At 39.2% G+C, this 18,563-nt stretch overlaps 1 protein-coding gene across 2 annotated transcripts in view; it reads left to right on the top strand.

The window, feature by feature from the left end:
• The first annotated feature begins 6,110 nt into the window (after nt 1–6,110).
• LOC137186612 (synaptosomal-associated protein 25-A-like) overlaps nt 6,111–18,563 on the top strand; it is a 38,902-nt gene continuing 26,449 nt past the window's right edge. For both annotated transcript variants that reach the window (XM_067595675.1, XM_067595684.1), the window contains exon 1: nt 6,111–6,242. The gene's annotated coding sequence lies outside the window, so the exon portion shown is untranslated. The remainder of the gene's footprint in view (nt 6,243–18,563) is intronic.

Here is an 18,563-nt window from a genome sequence, read left to right as displayed (position 1 = left end):
GTGAATTTGGCCTCTCTGTCTGTTCCACAGCAAAGAATGTAAGTTTGTTTAGAATAAATTCAGCTACAGCTTCTTACAGTAGCTCATGTCACTTTAGACTATTGTAGCTGCAATGTTAGCAATCAGTGCTAAGAAGGAGGAATAGGAAAGTGTTGTGCCAAATAGTCCGGTGCCAAGCTGGCCCAGGAGAGCCTAGCTTGACTCCAGACCTGTTATCTTCTACACTCGTCACCTTTAACAGTTCTCTTGGCTTCAGGATGATTTTCCCACAGACGCAGGAATGATATATCTATTGTCAGGACACTGTAAGCCTAATTTAAAGCATTTAAACATCAGTGCAGCTATTTTCAAATCAACTGTCATGCAAAATGTTAAAACCAAACAAAAAGTGTCATATTTCTGGTGTAGTGACATAACTATACGCATGCTTTTACTGACCAATGTTAAAAGGAATTCATGTTAAATGTATTTCAAAGCATCTTTTATCGAGGCGAGAACACATCTTTGTTGATCCTATGAGGTACTCTGGAAATATTATGCCTTAATATGTATGTAACATGTGAGAGGAGTAGTGATGATACGTTGTCAGTGATAATAGAGGGGTGTGGAGGGGTGGAGCAGAAAGTTGAGCGGCTCCATTATGAGAATCGATGGCGAGTTCAGTGTGAGAGCATGATCCTCTCTGTCCTCCCTCTGGGACTATCACATCTCTGCTGACTGCACTTAAGACGATGATAACACACAAGCAAGCTGCATGTTCGCATAAGAACATGGGTTCTTATGTGTATGTAAACACACACGAGCTGCACTGGACACGACGGCAGAGGAGAACATATATACAGTGTTCAGCAGGAAGCAACGTAAACTGATGTTCATGTGGTAAAACATTCTTTGTTAAAGCATAAGAAATAGTTTCACAGGAATGTGCTCATAGTGGCTGAAGTGCCCCTCTGGACCAAATTGATTCTGTAAATATATATATTATCAGATTATTGTAATATTGATAATACAACAGTTGAGATCTGTGAGAGTTTATAAAATGTATAAAATATTAAAATCCATCCTTTCTTCCTTCCTTCCCTCAATGTTATTTTTAATTGTTGAAGTTAGTTCTATATGTAAACTCACCTCATCATCAAAGGATGAAGATTTGCTCGGTCAACAAATATACACTGCTTGACATGTCAACATTTTACTTATATACTTTAAAACATGTTTATTTAATTAAAATGAATGTCATTATTCAATTAGATCTAATTAACTCAATTTATTTTATTGTATCATATTGTATTGAATTTATTCAATTAAATCTATTGATTGTATTTAAATTAGTTATGTAATTTATTTATTTCAAAATTCAACTTAACCTCATTAATTGGATTAATTGAATTTATTTAATAATTGAATTTAATCTAATATATTTAATTTAGGCATTTAATTCAATCTATTTTATTTAAGCAGAATTAAATTTTATCAAATTCTTTCAACTGTTTATTACTTTTACTGTCTGTGAATCCATTTCTCATAGCGTACTGAGCACTCTGCTCTGCTTGCTTGTTAACTAAAGAACATTTCCACCACAGGAACTTTACCAGCGAATAAAGAACCTTTTTAGGGACCAAGTTTAGTTCCTGTAGGGTAGTTCCTGCAGCTATTGCACACACACAATAGCACTGGGTGATACAGCTTACTCAATATGTGCATATATAGATATTTATCTATATATTGAAGAAGACACACCACTGCTTCCATCAGAGTCCACCAGACTCTTCAGCCCATAATGAGGTTCATCCGGCTGCTTGCTCCCTGCCAGTAGCTATAGCGTTTTCTCCTGGTCAGCCTGATGCGAGTTCACCTGCTGATTTATGTGCCATTTATGAACCACCTTCACAGCCACATTTGTATGTATTTCCCTGCACAGTCAAGAATGGAACAGAGTGTGAGGACGCGGTTGTCTGCAAAATGTGCAGTTTTGGTTATTCGTGAGCTGACCGAGCATTGGCTGCAAGCTATAATGAATGCATGAGGGACATTTTACATGTGTGATTTCTGTCTAAAATAACACCTTCCCTGCTGTCTCGGTTTATATTTAGTTTCCACTTTGTGCAATAAAATTGTTGTGCGCTGTAGAGCCGATGTGCAGCTGGTCTTGCCAGTGCAAATATACTGTATTTTAGGCTGGACAGGCTATAAGAGACACTTTTTGTCTGTACTGTTGTGTACAGCCTTTACAGATTAATGCTCTGTTGGTTGAGCATGTTTTGAAGACAGTATTTTGCTGTCATTGCCTTTGTGATGCAGAACGTTGCAAAGTAAACTGGTCGCTGTCTTTTCAGTTTGCCTGTTTGTTCTTTTTTCCTCTTCAAGCTTTTTATAAATCAGTTTTTCTGGCCCACCCATTTTTATATTGGCCTACGCCACTGGAGTAAAGCCTATAATATGAGAAACTGTGTAGCATTCAGATACATCATGCAACCCTAAAGTAATTTCCTGTGGTGAGTCAGGCAGGGCAGAGTGTGAAGGGGTGGGTGGGTGGTGGGATTAATAGACTAAGCAACAACTGATTCAAGTGTTGTTCAGCCTACTGTAGATAACACTGAAATGTCACACCATGAATACAAAATGAAAATAATCATAAACAGTCTGATTTGATCACCTGTTTCAGCCTCAACAACATAAACTGGTGTTTATGAGTTACATTTTAATGTCGATGCACCTGTAATGTAGCACACGGGAAACGTATTGGTGATCTCTTCACATCTCTGCCTCCGGTGAGCATTATGTTTTAAAAGATGCTTAAAAAACGGAGTATTTATTCAAAGAAGAGTGAATGGATGTATTGTGTGTGTTGTGTATAAATTTGCACTCAGTCATTTAGAAACACCCGAGGAGAGAAATCAGTCCTTCTCAAATCAATGGCAGTACAGTGAGATTGATTGTGCTCAGACTGATCGCTATTGGATCATCAGTTTGAGAGCGAGGTTTTTAATGGTTTCTTCGATGGGCTGGTAATGATCTGAACCACACGTGGTAAAAGGCAGATCCATCACCTGTAAAGATCAGACTCACTGTTGGTGTGAAAGATGAAAAATGTTGGTTTTTGAAGGAATAGGTGATGAAGAAGAGTAGAGGGGGGGAAAGAGCCGCAGCAGGGATGAGCAGTCAGCGGTCAAATGCTTGAACTGGCAAGTGAAGTTGAGGTGAGAAACAGCCACAGATAGACAGAGTGGAGGAGGACAATCATCTTCTGTACATCCCCCGTTCCTCTTCATCCTCTCATTTGTTTTCCCAGAACTTCTCTCTCAGTCACATGACATCTACTGCATGACCTTTCCAGGGTCACAGAAATAATCAGCGCCGAATCATTGACCTTTAACTTCCTTAATACAGGTTGGGATCCCAAATCCAATCTTTCCTACTGTGGCACTGACTGTAAATTCTCCTCAGTAAAGGTTCGAAACAAGTCAAATATGAAATGTGAAATGAATGAACCTGAAATGGAGTTTAATTAAAGATAAAATGTCAGTTTAAAAAGTGAAAACTGTAGGATAATGGAACATAGAGTATGTACACAAGGACTCTTTCTTAGAAAAAAATCAGCTGTGCTTTCGACCAATGAGTTATAAACAAAGCACGTCACAGAGATGAGCAAGACAACTCAAATATCAGCTTAACCACAGCTTCAGAAGATATTTGTCCCATATAAACCAGAGAAATGTAGGAAGTTTTCTCTGGTTCAAGAGAGATTTAAATGTCTGCTGTAGATACATCATTTTCTTACTTCCATACAGTAAACTTCAGTGATGTTTCCAGACTGTCCTTAAATGCACTTCATTTCAGCACACTTAGGTCATATTAAGACCAAATCAGCTACATACATCGGCTGTACGCTACACTGCCTGATTTGATCTGAATACAGCCTTACAGTACTTTAAAAATTCATGTGTATAAAATCATGACAGCCTAACAAAAGCACAGATGTGTGTACCCTGCAGTATGCTCTTCTCTTTTAGCTCAGCTTCTCGCTGTGTATTTTTGGTAGTATTCAGTATTCACATCTCATGCCTTGTGGCACTGGTAAAAAGAGTATTCATGTATTTGACTATGTAAAGTCAAGGACTCCAGGGGCAAACAGCGGGACACTTCATACACTGAGGAGAATCTCAAAGAGACTTTCTATCAGGGCACACTGGTACTCATACACACATACTGTATGCCTGCATACACAGTGGTGAATATTAGCAGTATTTAAGCATGACAAGCAGTATGAGCAGTGCTGTAAGCTGAACACTGACTTGGATGGAGCGATTGTGAGATCATATGATGCATTTAAGTTAACAAAGTAAATTTGTAAAAACTATTTCTCATATTTTTTTTAGATGTTAATGATTCTGTGTTCATGCAACATTCATGAAAATAAAGAATTAGATTGAAAGTGAGAGAGAAGAAACAGATGGAAGCACAGCTTTTAAAATGCCATCAGCCATCAGCTGGGTTTCTGTGCTGCAAATGTGTGCGTACGTGTGTGTGTGCACATGTGCAGGTGTGTGGACGTGTCTCACCAGCTGACATCAGTGTATGTCAGATGGTACCTGCACAATTTGTGCACTTTGAAGGGATAAACAGGTTGTTTTCTGCACAGACAAATGGAGAGGATGTGAGATGTGTGAAGAGGATGCAGAGAATGAAAGTGCGCACAATTTCAATCTCGCTCTGAGTCTCTAACACTGAATTTTAATGTGGAGCACTTGTTTGTGTTTGTTCTCTGCAGCCTCACTCTGACACAACGCTATTTACATTTCAATAGTATCTTGTTATTAAAAGTTTTACTTTATTATTCAGCTGATTGTTTAATCATCCTTCTTAATAAGTAAGATTAAAAATATCACAATAATAATTTAAGAAAAATACAGAAATGTCAATAAATATGTGCAAATACACTCGGCTGTATCTGCATTTTCATGTGGACACACAGCTCTCAGTAGCCAGTCTAGTAGCCAACATGGCTCTGAGGAGCTCAGCTGCCCTACCTTTTACCCGCTGCCTCTGACGTCAGAGGGCGCGGACATTTTGTGAGCAAAGTCAAGCGTGATGCAATGAGGCAGGAAGTTGAGTGACTTAACCATCACATTAAAAGCGATCAGAAGATTAAAAACAAAGAACATGTTTAAAATATTATTATTATACTGTTAACTTTAAATTTAAGAAATCTGCATGATCGAAAATAATAATTAACAATAATACAATAATATATCATATTACCTGCAGTTAGCATGTACTAGCCTACAGTGAGGACTGAGACTGTCCATTTATAATCTGAAATGGCTAATCTACACTAACAGGCAAAATTCTTAATGAAACTGGTTTGTCATTAAAATTCTTAATAGATTAAATAGGGATATTAATTAACTGTCGCTTAACAACTGATGTTGTTGAGGGACAGGCAGTGAGAAACAATCCTTTCCCTAAATGTTTTCGTTTTCCCAGTTTTAGTTCAGAAATTGTTCATTCTTTTGCCATTTAAAAAATGTGTCCGAGTAGATGAAGGTTGGTGTTGAGTCGTGTTGTTGTGATATTTTCTGGAATAATTGGAAGCTGCAAATTGAAATAGTCTGACAGCTGCGGTAATCAGAATCAGAATCATCTGTGTTGGCCGAGTATGTTTACACATACAAGGAATCTGACTCCGGTTTAGTGGCTCTCAAAGAACTTACACAAAAAACAACACAACAATCTTCAGAAAGATACACAAGGAATGACTAGATACATGTGAAACTGTTTCTATGAACACTAAACAGGATACAAATAGTGCAAAAAGAGTGAAGAGTGCTGATAAATATTAAATGTTTAAAAAATGAGGTTACTTTATATACATATAATAGGTAGCTGTGGACAGTATATGCAGCCTGTTCAGATATACAGTAGTGAGTGAAATGTATTGAACAGTAATGCTAACTCAACATGTCTTTACAATATTTATATGGTTTTGTTCTATTAAACACGGTGTGACAGGCTGCAGTAACCCAAACTACAAATTGATACTGAATGGAATGATATGTTATTTTGTAAAACACTAACAGGAAGTGTGTAACTTGTAAACCCGTCCGGTTTAACACTCGGTGTGTTTCCACCGGGGACAGTCCCGTTAAGCGGAGCGGCAGAGCGGACAGACATTTTCAACCTGAGTCCAAACAAACACAGCAAAATAAAAAGAAGAGGAAGAGCAGAAGAAACTTGCTGAGGTGGGTCAGACTCATTTGTTTTTCTTTGTTTTCCACCGGTTGAATAATAAAATCAGTTAAAGTTTGAATTATTGATTAAAAATGTAGTTTTAAAGTCGCACTGCTTATTTATTACAAAGCCCATGAAGTCACATGTAAAGGGAAAATCATTATAATGCTCCTGTGCTGTTGCTGTAGTGTGTGAAGCGCATCGGTACATGTTTATACGAGGAAAGGAACCAACTTTTGAGTGATTTTCCGTTTCAACTGATAGTCTGGATCGCAGTTTCCGTGCTAAATAGCCTGTATCTCAGGATTAAAGTGGTTGATAGTTGTAAGGATTAAATTAGAGGATCGTTCAGCAGCTGTGAAGTAGTTTTCTCGTGTTTCAGAGGGCTCGGCTGGAGGCGGAGGGCTTATAAGCGTCTTGCAGAATGAATCGAGTTCAGCACCGCGGACAGCTCCGGAGCTCTCTGACATACACAAGTCAACCTGCAGGCGCACAGTGACATTCAGTGTGTTCAAATCACAGCGGAAACAACCACATTTATCTGAATGTTCTCCTTAAAAAGCGGGAGGATATTTAGGAAGTTTATTTGGCTGCGAAGCAAAGCAGAGAAATCAGGTTTTTCGACTAAAATGATGCCTGAGATATTAAATAATAGTAAATGATCTCATCTATGTTGTCATATCTTTGATAGAGAAGAGATGTTCAGCTGGACACTATTTTGTATTTTGTGGTGGAGAAGGCTAATTCTATCTATCTATCTATCTATCTATCTATCTATCTATCTATCTATCTATCTATCTATCTATCTATGCAACATCTATCTTGTTGGGGAGCTTTGTGGAAAGTTAAGGAACTGTTGTTGTTGTTTGACAAAGACTCTAACATTCTGGCAACAGTTTTGTTCCTGTGTTTCAGCTGCGGGTTACTGAAGTTGAGGTTGTATTCAAGGCAGGACTTCATTGTAAAAAAAAACAACAACAAATCAAAACAAAAAACAACAACAAAATGAAGTGAAATTATTTTATCAAGAACTGCATGATTCTAGAAATGAATTGCACCTTCATTCCAGATAAAATCACATTATACAAACTCTCTGCTCCCTCTGTCCTGCTTCTGTACCTGTTGTAATGTCAGTGAGGACAAAGAGCTCAGGCCAAGCAGATCTTAAGCAGATCAACACATGTGTGTTGTCTTTGTTTGGCAGCCTGGTTTTGTTTGTAAGCGGGAGTAAACAGACAGATATTTCAATGAGAGGAAGTGACCACAAAGCATCTGACATATGCTGCAAGTGTGTTATGATTCTTTTGTCTAGTGAGACAAAATAAAAAAGGAAGACTTCTCTATTATTCTTTCTTATTATTATTTCTGCTCCAGTTTTAGTTTGTGAAGAGGACACAAATCTAAATCAAATCAGCTTTTAACTAGCTGTGCAGTGTGAACAGCTCTGTTCTATAAACTGCTGGTTGAAATGACGGTTTATTTAAGCTGCAGGTGAAACAGGTGTTTTTACTGATTCTTTGGCTGAAATGTTATGATGAACAAGAGCCCCGGGTGAGAAAACAGTTCCTGCTTTGACTGGCACAACCCTTCCATCCCCGCTCTCTCCCTCCCTCCCTCCCAGCACCCATCACTCACCACTCCGTCACCCTGCTCACAAAAAGATGAGAAATCACCACCAGCCTCCAGCTCAGTCCTGCTGCATCTGTGGAAAAACACACAGGCACACACACACATGATAACACACTCTTTGTCTTGTCTCTTTCCAACCACAGCCAGGTGTATTACTCTTATTATTCATAGTTCTTTTTGTGCCGCTCTCCTCGTTGAATTTCAATGTAATCTGCTATAAAAATGCTAGATAGTAGATAAACAGTAATATCCAAGAATACACTGTGATCACAATCTTGTTTTTCAGTGTGTGTTGCTCACATATTAGGTTTCAGCGGTAAAAACTGGCAGGGAGATCGCATTCGCAGTCCGTTTTTGGCAGCTGCTGCCTTCTTTAGCCTGTGGGATTTTTAAATACAGATTTGTTTTGGACACACACTCCGTTCAAACCTGTTGATGTTTGGATGGCACATCATTTAACAAAATAGACTTGTTGTAAATGTGACAGTTTGTCGGCTTTAGTCTATTCTGGCTTTTCTGGGAGGAGGGAGAAGCTCCACAGGATGTTTTGGTCTCACCCACACAGTCTGGATTTAGAGTTAAGTCATTTGTGCCACTTGCAGAGGTGTGGACTTGAGTCATATGACTTGAACTCAAGTCACAAATGTAGTGATTTTAAACCTGACTGAAACAAGAAAGACTTGGAACTGACTTTAAAAGTAACTCGTGAATCTGCTTACATTTTCTTCCTTTGACCTGGAATGACTTGATATCCTCCCAAACAAATATTAAAAATGATGTTTTTTTTTAAGTGTGCAGCGAATTAATTACATTGAATCAATCAGATGGCAACCAGTCACATTGAATGAGGAGGAGGGAAAGACCAGCAGACAGACAAATAATGACTTGTTTAGGACTTGAAACACAAAGTTTCACTTAAGACCAGGACTTTAACACTTACTGTACTCTGTCAGCATAAAAGACAGCTAAACAGTCATCATTTAGAAGATGTTGATAAAGTTTCTTGCTCTGACCAACCTCTCTTTCATTTCACACACACTCACACACACATCTGTTTTCTGATCCTGGTGTTCCATCGACAAAGCAGATCATTTCACATGTTTGGAATTATGATCTGCTCTCCTCTCATCGATCAGGCTGACACGACAGATCTGTAGTAACCTGACGCTCTGTAGGGATGCTCATCAGTCTCTCCCTCTCTTAAGGCAAGGTTAAAGACTTTGATGATCTGAACACAATTTTAAAGTGGTTATGAACGAATTTTGTGAATAACTTTGCAGCTTTTTCTCATGTGACACGTGTGTGTGTGTGTGTGTGTGTGCATACTGCAGTTGCCGTTTTGGTTGCCGACATGTGGAATAAGCTTTAATCTTTCACATGTCTTATTTCTTCTCCCTGTGTTTCATATGAATGTGCAGCAGGCAGTATGTGTGTATGCACCTATCTATTTTAGTATGTGCTGTATATGTGCCTGTCACCTCTGTTTGTGTGTGTGTGTGTGTGTGTGTGTGTGTGTGTGTGTGTGTGTATAAGTGAACAGCATGCACAGAGCAGCATGTTGACAGGTGTCCATTTGAATGTGCGCAAGCCGGAGGAGAGCAGAGAAGAAACAGAGGAAAGGCGGGGGTGGTGGAGAATGTGTGTGTTTGTGCTTGTGTGCTCCAAGTTTAGTGCGTGTTAGTGAGAGCAGAGAGGCTGTGAATGCCAAAGTGAAAGAAAAGGGAAAGCATGTATGAGGAGGGAAAGTAAACGAGAGTGAGGGAGCGAGAGTGGTCCATGTGTTATGCAAGTGTTGTGAGGCACCTCTCTCTCTCTCTCTCTCTCTCTCTCTCTCTCTCTCTGTGTGTGTGTGTGTGTGTGTGTGTGTGTGTGTGTATTTTGTAGGACTACAGATTAATCCAGTGGGTTTTATCCTCAGTGAATGGGACAGTGGGGCTTTGCAGTGATTATCCCTGCAGGCCTCAGATGATTGCTTTGAATCTCCTGTACGTCCCACTCTACCATGTTTCCCTGCCCGCATATTTGTCCATCTGCACATCACTCTGTCTGTTCTGCCTCATTTATTGTAAACTTGTTTAGTAAATGTTCCATATCATAACATGTGACATTTCTGTAAATCATAATTTTATAAAGTTACTGTTATTACGCTTTAAAACAGTTCAAAACGGTTCCAAAAGCTGTTTTAAAGTATGGTTTAATACGTATTTTCTATCTTTCTGATGGCCCGCTACACCTCTGCACATCTTCCGATCAATAGTTTGCTTTGTCTTCCCGTCCCGTCCATTCCTCTGATTAATCTGCCTGTTTCTCTGCCATAGCTTTCCATCTGTCTGTCTGTCTGTTTGCCCGCCTTTGGATTATATAACCAAGAAATGTCAGAAATGCAATCTGCTCAATCATCCCCGCTCAGCTGAGACAAAAATGGCTGAACCCTGGGAACCTGCCCCCACCGTTTGTTTTGGGTCCCCTAATCCTCCGTCACAGTGAAGGTGTGAAAATCAGGTCTGGGGGCATCTTAAATAGTGCATTTTTTCACTCGCTGCCAGATGGTTAGGTTGTGACCTTGTACCTCTTTGTTCAGTCACTGAATAGCAGCTGAATGATTATGAAACAATAAAGGAAACGTTTTGGCAAATTAGAAGAGTTTTTGAGATAATGACAATTTAGAAGTAGATTATTTGTTATTTGTGGCATTTTACTTCAAAATTAGCACAAAAAGTAATGTTTTTAGGCATCCATATATTTTCCTGGTGAGTGGGCTTTTCCTCCAGATCTCCTCAGTGATTTTCCATGGCAGATTTCTCTCTGTGTGTCCCTCCTGTCTCTCCATAGGGAATGTTATAATTCGCTGAGGCCATATTGACACGGCAGGCGTTGCCACGGGCAGAAACCCAGCTCTGTATGAGGTTTTCTACCTTGTTCTATTCACACTCAAAAACTGTGGTCAACCTGAAATGATTATAAAGCTGTCGTCTGAGCATTAACATCCCCCCTGCATTTTGAGTACATCTTTGAATTTATTTTTTGTAACTGAAACAACTATACTAGAATAGTGCTCAGACTATAGTTGCATTCATTAAGACTAGCTAGGACACCCAAGTTGTGTGTGTGTGTGTGTTTGTGTTTGTGTGTGTGTGTGTGTGTGTGTGTGTGTGTGTGTGGCTGTTCATACATGTACATGTATGGTATATTAGCAGTCAGGCGTGAAGTGGTGGGTGTACTGTCTGAATAGTTTAGCCCTCAGGCTCTCATCATGCTCTGTGGCCCGGTCACATCTTGGCAGATGTGTTTACTGCTTATAGGTCAGCATGGAGGTACAATATGTATGTAGTATTTGTGTGTGTGTGTGCAACTGCAATTGCAAATACATTTTACAGGAAATATAATACCACTGAATTACGCTTTCTGTCCACATAATGAGAAAATGTATTTGGCAAGTAACAAAAACGTTGATAATGAATGTACTGTATGAGTAAAATGTTCAGTCATAATGTATTTCATTCTAACAAAGTATAATAGTACAATATCTGCTGATAGTACAGCATTATTAAACTTTATTTATGGTTATGTTTAGACTCTGGTAGCACTTAGGAAAATCATGGTTTTGGTTTAATACAGAAAAAAGTCTGCAGTGACTTGCAGCACAAGACATGACGTGTTTATTAACCAAATTCAATTTAACCAAAACCACAATCTTTCACTAACTTTAACCAAAGTGTTTAACCTAACCCCGCGTGGGTTTTGGGATGCAAATCCCTGTTTCCGATGTCAACATCCTGTGTTTTATACGCCCTCCATCCACCCTGAACACCCGCCTCCAAAGTGTGCAGAATATAAATCTAGTAATAAGATAAAAAAAAAAATCTTTGTTATATACTTTTCAAAACCCATGTTACAAAGTGCTTCACATGGGCAGCAAAAAATGTGGTGCTACATTCATTCAAAACAATGTTGCCTGTGAACATAACACGTTTGCTAACAATTGGGAAAAAAATTTAGTAGTATATAAACCTACTTTTTATGAGACATGGGTGGTATGTGTGTACTTCAGTCTGGATCATCGCTCGAGCCAGTTTTTATCCATGCTAGTTAGAGATGCTAGCATGATTAAAAGCTGCACTAAAACAAAAGATATCTTGTCTGCTTGTAATGGAATTTAAATATATAAAAGATGTATTTTTATCAGTAGACCTATAATCAGTAATATTTCAGTCTATTTCATTAATAGACGAATTAATAGAAAAACAGCTACATAACAAACAACCAGTGAATTAAGTTTTGCTTGCTTGCTTCTTGCTTGCTAGATATGGAAACTGACACTTGAACAGTGTTAAACTCAAAAAGTTTAGCACTTTGCATTTTAGACCCTAAAATGATCCTGTAACAGAGACGCAGCAGGACATAAACGCAAACAAAGAAACATGAGCTACAGGAAGTGATACACTGCAAAAATCCTGATCCTTCACTGTTGCGTGGACACACTTGATGTAAAATGAAGGTCGTTTGAGAATGAATAACAGCGACATACAGTACCAGTCAAAAGTTTGGACACACTTTCCCATTTACTTCAATGACAAAGTGTGTCCAGACTTTTGACTGGTACTGAATGTGTATATAAGTGTTTCTTGTCTACATCAGCAGGTGCTCTTATCTCCTGAGTCTATATGACAAGTTTGGTTCTATATGTTGCTCTGCTCTGTCCTGACTGGTCAGGTTAACAGCAGCTGACAGACAGTGAATATGGGCGAGTGTATGTATGAGCTTGTGTCCATGTGTGTTTGCTGTACATGTATTTGTGTGTGTGTAAGTGAAAGGTATCAGCCTCCTCATCTTAAGAGCCTCTCTGATGCCGAGATAAGTGTTTTTCCTGGATAACAGTAGGATCCACAGGGTTACACAACTACATGTGTGTGTGTGTGTGTGTGTGTGCGTGTGTGTGTGTGTGATCTGCTACAGTATATTGATTGCAATAAAAAGCCGAGAGAAGTTGAAAACAATGTACTGCTTTGTTGAGATCCTTCTTAAAATAAAGAAAATTACAAATATCTTCATTTAATTTAGCCTAAATATATGATATAATCTGTATGGCAGAAGGCAAATTTAGTCTTGATATTGTTCTTATCGCTAGTGACGTAGCCACGTGATTATATGAGTGTGATGAGGAGACTAGAATTGCTATTTGGCCAACAGAGTTAAAGTTAGCAGCGACTGCATGTACTGCTTAGGACAACATAATTAGTTCAAGTATGGACAGTTATTCTTAAAGGTCCCATATTACACACTTTTCCAGTGTTTTATTTGAAGTTTTGATACCCATAAGAAGATATTTGTGTGGTTTTAAGTACCAAAAATCATCTCAATATAGTTTTACATCTCCTCTGTCAAGCTTCTCTCTGGCGCTCTGGCAAGGACAGGGTGTTTTGTGTCTGTCTCATGACCCTGTTCTCTGATTGGCTGATTGAGTGATGCAGGCCAGCTATAGGTAATGGACTGTAGCCTACTGTAGCTAGGTATAACCAGGGCTCTGGGTAAAACTCAATTATTAAATTGCAATGGCCACTGCCGAGAATAATGTTATCCAACCTTTGGAAGGCTATGCAGCAACAAATTTGCTTTCTGACACACCAACAACTGTGCAGTTTTTCCTCCGCAACTGTCCATCCTCTGCTCCGCTCTGTGAGTGTGTGGAAGGGCTAAGCCCCACCCCCGGTGAAACACAGAGAGCAGAGCAGGGGAGAGAAACTAGCACAGACATAAATGACAGCAAAACGCCGTAGAGACTCTCACACTGAGCTGAAATTAAACAAGCGCATATAAATTAGATGAATAACATAAATAAACATATTTTGCTTGTTTCAGGAGGGGTGGGGGGTCCCATTGGAGGTGTGGGCCGACCCCGCGAGGCAAACACTGAGTGTATAGTTGTGACATCACAACCTTACGGAAGTCCAAACGGCTCATTTGAAGGCACGGTTTCTGAATATAGGCTGTGTGCATTTCTCCATGGACTGAGCATTTTGATACTTTCACAGTATTTTTATAGCACCTAGAACTGCTTTATAAAAAATAAAGAAATAAAAATCTCCCTTTCTATAATATGGGACCTTTAAGTGTGTGATGTGAAAGTGATTTAATTCACCAATCCTAGTCTTTTTCCTTTTTTTTCATTTCTAGAGTTAGTTTTTGTTAACCTACTGCGGGTTGGGAACCCAGATGGTCATAGTCTTATAATTGGAATTTGAAAAATAATAGATACGCTTACACACACACACACACACACACACACACGATGTTGACCTCGCCCCATCCAGTGAATAATGAAGCATGGTTCTGCTTTGATGTGGTAAGATGTGAACCTGCCTACACACACCCCTAGACCCACACCAATACGCACACCTACACACAAATACACACACATACACACCCCTTATCTGTCCTGCTGCTGCTCTTCTTCTTGTCCTTGACCCACACACAAATACACACACACAGTAATTCATAGTGTGACATGGTGAGTCTATTGTCTCCTCTACTTTCAGTGTAAAAGGACAGGGCCTAGAGAAGCAGAGCCCTTATGATATGACATAATTACAGAGATTATTGTAAAGCTGTTATTATTAAAGCCATAATTATGAAGTTTTAGCTGCAGTCTGGTATACCTACTGGTGTACTAATTATCATGATGAATTCAAGAAGAAATATAGGATAGATAGAAGACAGAAGGTCACATCTCATTTAAATAGAGGAGGGTGATAGGGAATAAGAGAATGCTAAATGCTCCTCAAAGATATTTCTACCCTTGCTTCTTTCAAAATCATTAATATCACCTCTTTCACATTCATTGTGTTTCGTGCGATAATACTGAGGTAAGACATGCAAGAATGAGAACAAAACTGCTTCACTGTGTTGAAATCTTTTTAAGCTTTCCATTACAGTTCCTTCATGCATGTTCTCCCCACAGGGTTGAATTGTTATCCTTCCTAAAAACCCATTGACTACCCGGGGTTCACTTTTGTGCCATTCAGTTCTACACAACCAGCTTTGCTCGCAATTATACAAAGAAAAGCAGCATTACAGAAATAGCAATGCTAATTTTCAGTCATACCATGCCCACCGTCTCATTTACCCTTCGTCTCCCTAACTAATCCGCAAAAACAAATGCATGAAAGCGAGGGAAAAGTGCACCAGCTAGATTAGGTTAGTGCTTCTAAACCCGTGAGAAACATACAACTGAACAACTGACAAGCTGACCTGGTTTCCCTGACTGTGAGATGTACTGCAACCAGAGTGTCCTGATGTCCTATTTCCTTCACAAACATTGTTTATCTCAACAGAACATGGCACTTGATTGATAGCAGTCCTCTAGATTCATAGTTGAGGCAGTTTATCACGACAGCCTGCCAGTCTGCGTGTCTTTGTCTTTTTAATCCCACATCCTCTCCTGAATTAGTGTTGTATGTAGAGGAAGACACTGTAGAAATTCACATGGAAATTTTGCATCTAGTCTGCATTAAATCTACCCATTGAAGGTGAGTCTTAGAGAGGAGAACTAAATTTGCATTTTTATGCTGACTGTCTTTTGTCTCCTGGATGTTAACAGAATCCAAACCGACTGAAATACTTTATCTGGTACATGCTTTATGTTGATTTAAAAAATGTATGTGGTTTGTTTTTTTAGCAGTGTTCATGAATGCCCCTTGCAGTCATCTGTCTAGATTTACATCCTTTGTTTTACCTTTTGTTGTTGGTGGTTTTGTGGCTGTTCAGTGCTGGATTTTGATGTAAAATGCTTTAACTTGATTAAAATCTATGATATACTGGGAATCTCTGTTGGGCTACGGCTTAAAGCACTGACCATGAACCGAAACATCCCTGGACAGGGCCCTTTGTTGCATGTCACTCCCCATCTTCATCCCCACATTTCCTGTCATCTCTCTTCTGACAGTTATCAATACAGTAGTCCTGCAACTACCGATTATTTTCATTATTGATTAATCTGTTGATTATTTTCTCAATTAATCGATTCGTCTTTTCAGTCTATAAAATGTCCACAGTCCACAAGCCAAAGATATTCCAGAAACCAGAAAACATTCATGTTTGAGAAGCTTGAACAACAAGAATTTGGGTCAGTTGACTGACTAATCAATTAATTAGCTAATCGTGGCAGCTCTGCAATAAAGGCATTGAAAATGCTCAAAACATAGAACAGTGAACAGTGTGCATCCCATTAAGTCATGTGGTGCGACAGAATAGCTTCAAATGTCACAGAAAATGTTGGGATATTTGTTTGCAGATGCCCACAAAAGAGACGAAGGTGTGTTCTTGTATAAACTGTTTAGGTGCATGCAGTTTGTTCGATTAAAAACCCTGTCATGTGTACACTCTAGCTTACTGTTAAATTCTTGGAAAACAGCACGTCTTTAATAGGTCATCCTGACCTGACAAGAAGTCCTGCCATCTGCCCCTCCTGTCAATCAAACAGCCCCTTTCTCCTCAACTTGTTGTTGTATCCCACAACATCCTGTTTAAACAGAAAATACATCACATATGTATAGGTCCAATGAAATCAGACACTTCCATAATCATTACATACAGTTGGTGCATTTCAGTACATTAACATATTGAAAACACACACTGCAGATGCTATATGAATGTGTCCAAAGTGTTGAGAAAATCTACAAATTGCAACCTTTATTTGGATCAACAGGTGAAATATTTCCAAAGTAGAATCAAAGCTCTTTCCTTACTGCTTCCTCACTTCATTGTCTTGTTCATACAAACACATACTGCTTTTTCAACTGGGTATTCAGAGTGGAGTTTTCCATTTGTGCGCTTTGACAGGATTTCTCTTTGTTGCCTGAAATAGCTTGTCGTTGGATTCTTGCACGATTGGGACTGTGTGGCTCTGTGTTAATCATGTCAGCCTATGACAGTGCTAATCCATTCCTCTTCTGGAGATATGTGCCAAAACTGTATGCTGCTCTGTTTTACGGCACTGTCTTCAAATGCACACACACACACACACACACACATACACACACCATGAAACAGACTTACTTTATCTAATTCAAATGATGAGCCGGTATTCAATGGCATTATAAGAAGATGTGATGATGGATGACATACAAAGTGGGAGGCGAACAACGACAGAAAAGAATGTCCATGAAAACTAATTCAGGACTTTTTAACCCACAAAAGAAATGACAGCATTAGGAGCCCACATATACAGTAGCAGCTGAACTTTTCCCTGGTTAATGTAAGGGCAGCACTTTTGTCCGACTATAACACTCTACAGCTATGCTAGCAGCTATGTGAGGCTGTTAGGGACAGCAGTGTTTTGAGCTAAATGCCAATGTTAGCATGCTAACATGCTGATGTTTAGTAAATCTGATTTTCAACATGTTTATCACCTTAGCTTAGCCTGTAAGAATTTTGCTAATTAGCACTAAACACAAAGTACAGATGGGAATGTAGTAGTTTTGCTGCTAGCATGGCTTAAAACAACAGACACAATTCCCGTCCTTGTCACGTGACGAGTAAAATGCTACTGTGTTGTACATGTTTCTTTCCCTCTCTCATCCTGTTTCCACATCTGCCCTCAACAGCTTTTAGGATTAATGCTATTAGCCTAATATTTTGATCAATAATTCATTGGTGCCCTTTTAACGTCTCCGTTTAAGTCAGTGTTTGAAAGGTTGCTGTTTGTCTGTAAGTCAGAGGGCCAGTCCTTTCATTTGTTGCTTATTTTTTCCTCGAAGTGAAGCACTCATTGCTGCGGTGCTTTTGCTCTGCACTTAACATCGCTCGTAACAGTTATTATGATATGATGGTTTTGTCCTGTGTCCTTGTCTGAAGATTTCTGTAGGTAAGATTTCAGCAATAATGGCTTCTCGTGCTTACTTTGTAGTCTTCCTTCCTTTGTGGGAAATTGTATCATTTCCTGTGTGCCAGATAATTTGACCTAGAAAAGATCCACCTGACACCAGCAATGTAATATATCAGCTACAGACAAGTAAAACAAGTATTCACTTATAGGTAGATGTTATGGATTGTTACTTGAATCTTCTGTAATATTTGCTCTCTCATTCACTGTATACATTCATGGACAGAGAGGGCGTGGAGAAGGGATGAAGCGGAACAAAGAAAGCAAAGAGAGAGGAAATGGAGTTAGAGGAGAGAGTGTGTGAGAGAGAGAGAGGAGAGTAAATCCTCTTTCCCCCCTGACTTTAATCTCTCCACGGGCTGAGCCTGGCAGTTCAGGCCTTACAGCAGCCGTCAGTCAAACAAGTGACAGCCAGCAGAGCCGCAGGTGGGGGATGGGGACGGCCGGACCTTGTGTTACGTCAGCTCGACTGTCGTGTGTGTGTTTGTCTGTCTATGAAACATGTTAAGCATGTTAAAGAGGAGCTGACTTTCAGATGGGGGATGGATGAACACAAGGATTTGATTTTGAGTTACAGTGTGATGTGAGACATTCAAAAAGCTGACTGGCAAAATCTGAAACATTTTTTTTCTTTTGGAATTTGTAACCATGAGTGACAATGATGCAGACCTGCTGTTGCTCCATTATGTTATGTTATGATCTGTTATGCTTGTATGGCCATTAGTTGGTGCATAAGAATGTTTCCAAATGTCTTTTTTGTTGAGTTGCTATCTGCACATTAAATATCAATTTTGTTCACTGTTTGGTTTTCCATTTTCAGTAA

The sequence above is a fragment of the Thunnus thynnus genome, chromosome 1 (assembly GCF_963924715.1).
Source record: "Thunnus thynnus chromosome 1, fThuThy2.1, whole genome shotgun sequence".
NCBI lineage: Eukaryota > Metazoa > Chordata > Actinopteri > Scombriformes > Scombridae > Thunnus > Thunnus thynnus.
This window is presented reverse-complemented; position numbering and strand designations above follow the sequence as displayed.